This window comes from Anomaloglossus baeobatrachus (assembly GCF_048569485.1).
Source record: "Anomaloglossus baeobatrachus isolate aAnoBae1 chromosome 5 unlocalized genomic scaffold, aAnoBae1.hap1 SUPER_5_unloc_6, whole genome shotgun sequence".
Lineage (NCBI taxonomy): Eukaryota > Metazoa > Chordata > Amphibia > Anura > Aromobatidae > Anomaloglossus > Anomaloglossus baeobatrachus.
The window spans coordinates 938283-949623 of record NW_027441810.1 but is presented as its reverse complement, the minus strand read 5'-3'; the positions used below and the strand labels follow the sequence as shown (position 1 = coordinate 949623).

The following is an 11341-nucleotide window of genomic DNA, read 5'->3' as shown; positions in this document are numbered from 1 at the left end:
CCTCCACCTGCAGAGCCGCACACTAGATATATAATACCCTGCACCTACCTCCTCCTGCAGAGGCCGCACACTAGATATATAATACCCTGCACCTACCTCCACCTGCAGAGCCGCACACTAGATATATAATACCCTGCACCTACCTCCACCTGCAGAGCGCACACTAGATTATATAATACCCTGCACCTACCTCCACCTGCAGAGCCGCACACTAGATAATATAATACCCTGCACCTACCTCCACCTACAGAGCCGCACACTAGATATATAATACCCTGCACCTACCTCCACCTACAGAGCCGCACACTAGATATATAATACCCTGCACCTACCTCCACCTGCAGAGCCGCACACTAGATATAATAATACCCTGCACCTACCTCCACCTGCAGAGCCGCACACCAGATATATAATACCCTGCACCTACCTCCACCTGCAGAAGCCGCACACCAGATATATAATACCCTGCACCTACCTCCACCTGCCAGAGCCGCACACTAGATATATAATACCCTGCACCTACCTCCTCCTGCAGAGCCCGCACACTAGATATATAATACCCTGCACACACCTCCACCTGCAGAGCCGCACACTAGATATATAATACCCTGCACCTACCTCCACCTGCAGAGCCGCACACTAGATATATAATACACTGCACCTACCTCCTCCTGCAGAGCCGCACACTAGATATATAATACCCTGCACCTACCTCCACCTGCAGAGCCGCACACTAGATATATAATACCCTGCACCTACCTCCACCTGCAGAGCCGCACACTAGATATATAATACCCTGCACCCTACCTCCACCTGCAGAGCCGCCACACTAGATATATAATACCCTGCACCTACCTCCACCTGCAGAGCCGCACACTAGATATATAATACCCTGCACCTACCTCCACCTGCAGAGCCGCACACTAGATATATAATACCCTGCACCTACCTCCACCTGCAGAGCCGCACACTAGATATATAATAACCTGCACCTACCTCCACCTGCAGAGCCGCACACTAGATATATAATACCCTGCACCTACCTCCTCCTGCAGAGCCGCACACTAGATATATAATACCCTGCACCTACCTCCACCTGCAGAGCCGCACACTAGATATATAATACCCTGCACCTACCTCCACCTGCAGAGCCGCACACTAGATATATAATACCCTGCACCTACCTCCACCTGCAGAGCCGCACACTAGATATATAATACCCTGCACCTACCTCCACCTGCAGAGCCGCACACTAGATATATGGTAGAGGCTAGATCGGAGTTGATTTTTTGAGGTGGGAGGAGTGATTTCATGAAATCATGATGTCACCGGAAAAGGCGGGGCCTCCTCAGTGCCGTGCAGATCTGTGGGCGGGAAGCGGCAGTGCTCGGGCTCCTCTGTGCAGAGCGGACGGATCCTGACCCTGAGGTGGAAAAGAGTCAGCGTTTCCTCATTAGTTATAGCTCTGGGGTCTCAGCCTGGATGTTGGGGGCACAGAGCAGTGTCTCCTGTCTGTGTTGGGGGCTGCAGCTCGTGTATGTCTCAGGCTTCAATAAGGTAAGTGTCTTATGGGGGGTTACACGGAGCAGGGGATGATACTGTACGTTTGGGGGGGCTTGCACTGGCCGGGGGTGCGACGCTGCACGTTTGGGGGGGGATGGCACTGGCCGGGGGGCGACGCTGCACGTTTGGGGTGGCTCGCACTGGCCGCGGGGGCGACGCTGCACGTTTGGGGGGATGGCACTGGCCGGGTTGGTGACGCTGCACGTTTGGGGGGGCTCGCACTGGCCGGGGGGCGATGCTGCACGTTTGGGGGGGCTCGCACTGGCCGGGGGGGCGATGCTGCACGTTTGGGGGGGCTCGCACTGGCCGCGGTGCGACGCTGCACGTTTGGGGGGGCTCGCACTGGCCGCGGTGCGACGCTGCACGTTTGGGGGGATGGCACTGGCCGGGTTGGTGACGCTGCACGTTTGGGGGGGCTCGCACTGGCCGCGGTGCGACGCTGCACGTTTGGGGGGCTTGCACTGGCCGCGGTGCGACGCTGCACGTTTGGGGGGGCTCACACTGGCCGGGGGGATGATGCTGTACGTTTGGGGGGGCTCACACTGGCCGGGGGGATGATGCTGTACGTTTAGGGGGGGCTCGCACTGGCCGGGGGGCGACGCTGCACGTTTGGGGGGGCTCGCACTGGCCGGGGGGCGACGCTGCACGTTTGGGGGGGCTCGCACTGGCCGGGGGGGCGACGCTGCACGTTTGGGGGGGGGCTCGCACTGGCCGGGGGGCGACGCTGCACGTTTGGGGGGATGGCACTGGCCGGGTTGGTGATGCTGCACGTTTGGGGGGGCTCGCACTGGCCGGGGGGCGACGCTGCACGTTTGGGGGGGGCTCGCACTGGCCGGGGGGCGATGCTGCACGTTTGGGGGGGCTCGCACTGGCCGCGGTGCGACGCTGCACGTTTGGGGAGCTCGCACTGGCCGGGGGGATGATGCTGTACGTTTGGGGGGGCTCGCACTGGCCGGGGGGCGACGCTGCACGTTTGGGGGGGGCTCACACTGGCCGGGGGGATGATGCTGTACGTTTGGGGGGGCTCGCACTGGCCGGGTGGATGACGCTGTACGTTTGGAGGGGTTCGCACTAGCCGGGGGGCGACGCTGCACGTTTGGGGGGGATGGCACTGGCCGGGGGGGCGACGCTGCACGTTTGGGGTGGCTCGCACTGGCCGGGGGGATGACGCTGCACGTTTGGGGGGGCTCGCACTGGCCGGGGGGATGACGCTGTACGTTTTGGGGGGGCTCGCACTGGCCGGGGGGAAGACACTGTACATTTGGGGAGGCTCGCACTGGCCGGGGGGATGATGCTGCACGTTTGGGGGGGGCTCGCACTGGCCGGGGGGGCGACGCTGCACGTTTGGGGGGATGGCACTGGCCGGGTTGGTGACGCTGCACGTTTGGGGGGGCTCGCACTGGCCGGGGGGGGCGACGCTGCACGTTTGGGGGGGCTCGCACTGGCCGGGGGGGCGATGCTGCACGTTTAGGGGGGCTCGCACTGGCCGCGGTGCGACGCTGCACGTTTGGGGGGGCTCGCACTGGCCGCGGTGCGACGCTGCACGTTTGGGGGGGCTCGCACTGGCCGCGGTGCGACGCTGCACGTTTGGGGGGGCTCGCACTGGCCGCGGTGCGACGCTGCACGTTTGGGGGGGCTCGCACTGGCCGCGGTGCGACGCTGCACGTTTGGGGGGGCTCGCACTGGCCGGGGGGCGACGCTGCACGTTTGGGGGGATGGCACTGGCCGGGGGGCGACGCTGCACGTTTGGGGGGATGGCACTGGCCGGGTTGGTGATGCTGCACGTTTGGGGGGGGCTCGCACTGGCCGGGGGGCGACGCTGCACGTTTGGGGGGGGCTCGCACTGGCCGCGGTGCGACGCTGCACGTTTGGGGGGGCTCGCACTGGCCGGGTTGGTGACGCTGCACGTTTGGGGGGGCTCGCACTGGCCGGGGGCGATGCTGCAAGTTTGGGGGGGGGGGATCGCAGGGGACGAAGCTGCAGGTTTTGGGGGGGTTCGCACTGAGCACGGGACGACGCTGAATGTTTGGGGGCTCGCACTGGGCAGGGGGTGACGCTGCACGTTTGGGGGGGCTCGTACTGGGCAGGGGGCGACGCTGCACGTTTGGGGGGGATCGCACTGGGCAGGGGGCGACGCTGCACGTTTTGGGGGGGATCGCACTGGGCAGGGGGATGATGCTGCACGTTTGGGGGGGGCACGCACTGGCCGGGGGGCGACGCTGCACGTTTGGGGGGGCACGCACTGGCCGGGGGGCGACGCTGCACGTTTGGGGGGGCTCGCACTGGCCGCGGTGCGACGCTGCACGTTTGGGGGGGCTCGCAGTGGCCAGGGGGTGACGCTGCATGTTTGGGGGGGCTTGCAGTGGCCAGGGGGCGATGCTTCACGTTTTGGGGGGGGGGGGCTGGCACTGGGCAGGGGGCGACGCTTCAGGTTTGGGGGGGGCTGGCACTGGGCAGGGTGCGACGCTGCACGTTTGGGGGGGCTGGCACTGGGCAGGGGGCGACGCTGCACGCTTGGGGGGCTCGCAGTGGCCAGGGGGTGACGCTGCATGTTTGGGGGTCTCGCAGTGGCCAGGGGGTGACGCTGCATGTTTGGGGGGCTCGCAGTGGCCAGGGGGTGACGCTGCACGTTTGGTGGGCTCGCAGTGGCCAGGGGGTGACGCTGCACGTTTGGGTGGCTCGCAGTGGCCAGGGGGTGACGCTGCACGTTTGGGGGGCTCGCAGTGGCCAGGGGGTGACGCTGCACGTTTGGGGGGCTCGCAGTGGCCAGGGGGTGACGCTGCACGTTTGGGGGGCTCGCAGTGGCCAGGGGGTGACGCTGCATGTTTGGGGGGCTCGCAGTGGCTAGGGGGTGACGCTGCATGTTTGGGGGAATCGCAGTGGCCAGGGGGTGACGCTGCATGTTTAAGGGGGGGGGGGCTCGCGGAGGGCGACGCTGCACGTTTGGGGGGTTTCTCGCTGGGCAGTGGTGCTTGTTGTTGTGGGCTCTCGCGGGGCAGTGGTGCTTGTTGTTGTGGGCTCTCGCGGGGCAGTGGTGCTGCTTGTTGTGCGCTCTCGCGGGGCATTGGTGTGTCTTGTTGTGCGCTCTTCGCGGGGCATTGGTGTGTGTTGTTGTGCGCTCTCACGGGGCATTGGTGTGTGTTGTTGTGCGCTCTCGCGGGGCAGTGGTGCGTGTTGTTGTGCGCTCTCGCGGGGCAGTGGTTGCGTGTTGTGGGGGCTCTCGCGGGGCAGTGGTGCGTGTTGTGGGGGCTCTCCGCGGGGCAGTGGTGCGTGTTGTGGGGGGCTCTCGCGGGGCAGTGGTGCGTGTTGTGGGGGCTCTCGCGGGGGCAGTGGTGCGTGTTGTGGGGGCTCTCGCGGGGCAGTGGTGCGTGTTGTGGGGCTCTCGCGGGGCAGTGGTGCGTGTTGTGGGGGCTCTCGCGGGGCAGTGGTGCGTGTTGTGGGGGCTCTCGCGGGGCCTCTCTCCCTGCGAGCCCCCCCCCCCGACGGTGCAGCCTCTCTCTCCCTGCGAGCCACCCCCCCGACGTGCAGCCTCTCTCTCCCTGCGAGCCACCCCCCCGACGTGCAGCCCTCTCTCTCCCTGCGAGCCACCCCCCCGACGTGCAGCCTCTCTCTCCCCATGCGAGCCACCCCCCCGACGTGCAGCCTCTCTCTCCCTGCGAGCCACCCCCCCGACGTGCAGCCTCTCTCTCCTGCGAGCCACCCCCCCGACGTGCAGCCTCTCTCTCCCTGCGAGCCACCCCCCCGACGTGCAGCCTCTCTCTCCCTGCGAGCCACCCCCCCGACGTGCAGCCTCTCTCTCCCCTGCGAGCCACCCCCCCGACGTGCAGCCTCTCTCTCCCTGCGAGCCACCCCCCCGACGTGCAGCCTCTCTCCCTGCGAGCCACCCCCCCCGACGTGCAGCCTCTCTCTCCCTGCGAGCCACCCCCCCCCAGACGTGCAGCCTCTCTCTCCCTGCGAGCCACCCCCCCGACGTGCAGCATCTCTCTCCCTGCGAGCCCCCCCGGACGTTGCAGCCTCTCTCTCCCTGCGAGCCCCCCCCCCCGGACGTGCAGCCTCTCTCTCCCTGCGAGCCCCCCCCCGATCGTGCAGCCTCTCTCTCCCTGCGAGCCCCCCCCCGACGTGCAGCCTCTCTCTCCCTGCGAGCCCCCCCCCCGACGTGCAGCCTCTCTCTCCCTGCGAGCCCCCCCCCCCGACGTGCAGGCCCTCTCTCTCCCTGCGAGCCCCCCCCCCCCGACGTGCAGCCTCTCTCTCCCTGCGAGCCTCCCCCCCCCCCCCCCGACGTGCAGTCTCTCTCTTGGGGGCGCACTGGGCAGGGGGTGACGCTGCACGTTTGGTGGGGGCAAAGGTGGGGGCCTGTGTGTGTGTGTGGGGCCGTGTGTGTGTGTGTGGGGCCGTGTGTGTGTGTGTGGGGCCGTGTGTGTGTGTGTGTGGGGCCGTGTGTGTGTGGTGTGTGGGGCCGTGTGTGTGTGTGTGTGGGGCCGTGTGTGTGTGTGTGTGGGGCCGTGTGTGTGTGTGTGTGGGCCGGTGTGTGTGTGTGTGTGTGGGGGCCGTGTGTGTGTGTGTGTGGGGGCCGTGTGTGTGTGTGGTGTGTGGGGCCGTGTGTGTGTGTGTGTGTGTGTGGGGCCGTGTGTGTGTGTGTGTGTGTGTGTGGGGCCGTGTGTGTGTGTGTGGGGCCGTGTGTGTGTGTGTGTGTGGGGCCGTGTGTGTGTGTGTGTGTGGGGCCGTGTGTGTGTGTGTGTGTGGGCCGTGTGTGTGTGTGTGTGGGGCCGTGTGTGTGTGTGTGTGTGGGGCCGTGTGTGGTGTGTGTGTTGTGGGGCCGTGTGTGTGGGGCCGTGTGTGTGTGTGTGGGGCCGTGTGTGTGGGGCCGTGTGTGTGTGTGTGGGGCCGTGTGTGTGGGGCCGTGTGTGTGGGGGCCGTGTGTGTGTGTGTGGGGCCGTGTGTGGTGTGTGGGGCCGTGTGTGTGTGTGTGGGGCCGTGTGTGTGTGTGTGGGGCCGTGTGTGTGTCTTGTGTGGGGCCGTGTGTGTGTGTGTGGGGCCGTGTGTGTGTGTGTGGGGCCGTGTGTGTGTGTGTGGGGGCCGTGTGTGTGGTGTGGGGCCGTGGTGTGTGTGTGGTGGGGCCGTGTGTGTGTGTGTGGGGCCGTGTGTGTGTGTGTGGGGCCGTGTGTGTGTGTGGGGCCGTGTGTGTTGTGTGGGGCCGTGTGTGTGTGTGGGGCCGTGTGGTGTGTGTGGGGCCGTGTGTGTGTGTGGGGCCGTGTGTGTGTGTGTGTGTGTGTGTGTGTGTGTGTGTGGGGCCGTGTGTGTGTGTGTGTGTGGGGGCCGTGTGTGTGTGTGTGTGTGTGGGGCCGTGTGTGTGTGTGTGTGTGTGGGGCCGTGTGTGTGTGTGTGTGTGTGGGGCCGTGTGTGTGTGTGTGTGTGTGGGGCCGTGTGTGTGTGTGTGTGTGTGGTGTGGGGGCCGTGTGTGTGTGTGTGTGTGTGGGGCCGTGTGTGTGTGTGTGTGTGTGTGGGGCCGTGTGTGTGTGTGTGTGTGTGTGTGGGGCCGTGTGTGTGTGTGTGTGTGTGTGTGGGGCCCGTGTGTGTGTGTGTGTGTGTGGGGGCCGTGTGTGTGTGTGTGTGGGGCCGTGTGTGTGTGTGTGTGGGGCCGTGTGTGTGTGTGTGTGTGGGGCCGTGTGTGTGTGTGTGTGGGGGCCGTGTGTGTGTGTGTGGGGCCGTGTGTGTGGGGCCGTGTGTGTGTGTGGGGCCGTGTGTGTGTTGTGTGTGTGTGTGTGGGGCCGTGTGTGTGTGTGTGTGTGTGTGTGTGGGGGCCGTGTGTGTGGGGCCGTGTGTGTGGGGCCGTGTGTGTGGGGCCGTGTGTGTGGGGCCGTGTGTGTGGGGCCGTGTGTGTGGGGCCGTGTGTGTGTTGGGTGGGGCTCGCAGGGAGAGAGGCTGCACGTTGGGTGGGGGGAAGAGGCTGAATGTTGGGGGGGGGAGCTTGCAGGGGGGAAGAGGCTGCATGTTGGGGGGGGAGCTTGCAGGGGGGAAGAGGCTGCACGTTGGGGGGGGGGAGCTTGCAGGGGGAAGAGGCTGCACGTTGGGGGGGTGGAGTTTGCAGGTGGAGAGAGGCTGCACGTTGGGGGTGGAGCTTGCAGGGGGAGAGAGGCTGCACGTTGGGGGGGGGGAGCTTGCAGGGGGAAAGAGGCTGCACGTTGGGGGGGGGGGGGGGAGCTTGCAGGGGGAAAGAGGCTGCACGTTGGGGGGGGGGGGGGAGCTTGCAGGGGGAGAGAGGCTGCACGTTGGGGGGGGGGAGGCTGCACGTTGGGGGTGGAGCTTGCATGGGGAAAGAGGCTGCACGTGGGGGCTGAGCTTGCAGGGGGAGGGAGGCTGCACGTGGGGGGGCTCGTGCTGGGCAGGGGGCCGTGTTGCACTTTGTGGGAGGTGTGCTATTAATCTTCTCCCTTTGTTTTTCTAACACAGTTTGTGACTACTGGCATCTGGGTGTAATTGCCCCCCGTCGTCCCACCTTAGAGACTGAGAGAACAGTGTGGTGTAATGCACATCATCCTCCGGTGTCCTCCAATGTATTCAACAAGAGGATTTTTATGGTAAATGGAGAAATACAATTTTTACACCTAAAACGCACGGGACTCCGATACAAAAGATTTTTTTTCTTTCATTGTTGCCAATGTCCAACATGGCTTTATTCTACGTATTAATTTGTAAAGTTGATTGTTACAGTATATATTTGTATCCCCGACCTTCTGTCTCCCCCTCCCTAATTACCCTGTAGACTGTAACCCCCCCCGAGAGCAGGGTCTGCGCCCCTCTGTACCCGTCTGTCAGTGTTATATATTTGTATCCCCGACCTTCTGTCTCCTCCCCTTTACCCTGTAGACTGTAAGCCCCTGAGGGCAGGGTCCGCTCCCCTCTGTACCCGTCTGTCAGGATTGGTTTATTCACTGTAATTTATATCTGTATTTTGTGTGTGACCCGTTCCCATGTACAGCATGGAATAAATGTTCTCTATAAAAATAAAACTGTATAAATATATTTCTCCTTCTTTTTTTTTTTTTTTTTTTTTTTTTTTTTTAATTGATATACTTATTTTAATAAAACTGTTCTAGAAGTTTGGGCTGAATGTTCATTTCTATAATGATAAAGCTCGGTGTGACATTAGTGAGCAGTCACTGCCGGTCGGGCTGCGGTCACAGTGTTGTAGGTAGTTTCCAAAACATCTGTCCTCACATGTAGACCCACAGTAAACTGATCAGATCTCGCTGACAATTTATTTTCTGTCTTTAGCAGCGCCTGATCCTCTCTCACGCCCCCCATTTATTAGGCCCCAGTCCTGTTTCACCGTGTTTCCCTCCTTTGGTGGCAACATAACTCCATGAGGCTCACACCGCCTGATTCCGGTCATATGGGGCGAAACGTTTTTTTTTTTTTTCTTTAAATTTTAAAGGGACGTAAGTTGCTTTTTGCTGAGCGTCTGAAGCTGTTGCCACCACTGTTCCATAGGACGGGCTCTGGCAGAGGTGACACTACATATTTTACAGAGGGGTAACAATACTTCTTAGAAATTTTGAGAAGTATTTTTAGCCGCTGAGGAGAACATCATAATTTGCAGCAACTCAAAATGATAGTACATACAGTAGATGGGTATCTATAAGGCCCCTTTCAGATGTCCGTGTTTAAACAGGTGCAAGCCACACGTACCAGTATGGTTGTCCGTGTGGTACCGGTAAAAAAAAAAGTAAGATACTGAAATGAATGTTTTTTGGTTTTGTTTTTTTTTTTTGTTTTTTTTTTGTTTTTTTTTTGTTTAATGTGGAAAGCCTGAAAAATTAAAGATATAGGAAGATAAATAGAGCTTATAGAATAGTGTTCTAGAGATAGTTAGCTTGACCAGCATTTTTACACCATTTTTATTTTTTAATTTAAAAAAAAAAAGTGGGGTCCCCCCAACTTTCATATCCAGCACAGGAACAGCAGCAGCTGTAGGCTGAAATCCTCAGCTCTTTGCAGTACCTTGGCTGGTTATGAAAAATAGAGGGGATCCCACGCTTATTCTTTACATTTTTAGATTAAAAAAAATTACGTGTGGTCCCCTCTATTTTTACTAAAAAAACAGCCATGGTACAGCAGACAACTGGGGGATGATATTCTTAGGGTGGAAAGGGCCATGGTTATTTGGCCCTTTCCAGCCTAACAATAGCAGCCCACAGACGCCCGAGAAGTGGCACATCAATTAGATGCAGCAATTGTGGTGCTGGACCTGGCTTTTCCCGTTGCTTTGGTGCAATGGCAAACTGGGTAATATTTGTGGGGTTGACGCCAGCTCCAGCATACACCCCTACTACTAATCCAGTAGATGAAAGGAGAATAAAAAACTTTATTTGAACAAAAAACCTTCGACTCAGACCTCATTCACCAATTTATTTGATTTTTATAAATAAAAAACAGTTCTACCGTAATCTATGGTGAGGTCCCACGACATTCCCCAAAAGCAAACCTGGAAAGACATAAAAGAGAAAATCATTCAATAAATAAAGACAAAAGACATCCTCTTGTCCAATTTATTTCTCTATCAAAGCCCTAATCCTGGTCTGCCGAAAGCCAATTGGGGCGGTTACATCAATCCTATACTGCTGTCACACTCAATGGAGAACCGGACATTCCTCATTGGTTGTGAGAGTACACACACACACACACACACACACACACACACACACACACACACACACACACACACACACACACTCACTCTCTCTGCTGTGGATGCTTCTGTTTGATGACCTTCATCTCATAAGGTGAGCTCAGGTTATTCAGGTCAGCAGTATGTGTGCGGGCGCGGCAGTGATGTCACAGGTTAATCAGAGTTCACAATGAACTCAGATGACATCCTGATGACACACGCGCTACTGTGGGTGTCGCGGCAGTAACGTCATGGGTTCATCGGAGTTCTCAATAAACTTTGAAGAACCCGTGAAGTCACTGTCGCTACACCCGCGGTGGCGTAGGCGTTGTCAGGATATCAGAGTTCCTTGGATACTCACCTGTCCCCAGCGATGCTGTCCCTGGCACTGATGTCTATGGTGCTGCTGCTTCCAGGTCCTCCGTTGAGTGCATATTCATTGAGTATAATGAGCGGGGATCGGAAGCAAGTGACAGCAGGGCTGGAGACAAGTAAGTATAAAAATTCATTTTATTTCAGAGACACGTGTTTTCTCTGGTTCTTGTCACACGGATCACATCAGTGTGACACCCGTGCTGCCTGAGAAAAAAAAACAATGTCTGCGTGCAGGGAAATGTGGGGCAACACGGTCCATGTAAAAACATGCATGTGTGAGGAACACTATAGAATAACATGAGTACGTGTGGCATCCATGTTAAAAATGGATGTCACACATACCTGAAACATATGGATAAAAATTCCCCGTTTTCCCAATCGGTGCGGGTTCCAGTGATCGGACACTGATCAGCAGGTGATCACCTTGCCCATGGATAGGTGATAACTTGTTTTCACTAAACAATCCCTTTAAGGCGTGTAAACAATCCCTACAATTATTTGTCCGACAGCTCTCTCTTGACTATCACATACAGGAGTGCTCGGCCAAATGTTCTTGTGTTCTCTCTCTGAGAGCTGATGTCGCCTCCTCTGGGGGTGGATTATCTTTCAAGAGATCAAAAGCATCAACAAGTGGAATTCAAACACGCCGGTTCCTTCCCTCCCTTTAAGCTGGGTTCACACTAAGCGACAGCGACAACGACGTCGCTGTTACGTCACCATTTTCTGTGACGTAAC

At 59.2% G+C, this 11341-nt stretch overlaps 1 long non-coding RNA gene across 1 annotated transcript; it reads left to right on the top strand.

The window, feature by feature from the left end:
* Nucleotides 1-1266: 1266 nt before the first annotated feature.
* On the top strand, nucleotides 1267-8586 carry LOC142259291 (uncharacterized). The gene is made up of 2 exons (XR_012727937.1): nucleotides 1267-1557; nucleotides 8014-8586. It is a non-coding gene; the product is annotated as an uncharacterized LOC142259291 (long non-coding RNA).
* The last annotated feature ends 2755 nt before the right edge of the window (nucleotides 8587-11341 follow it).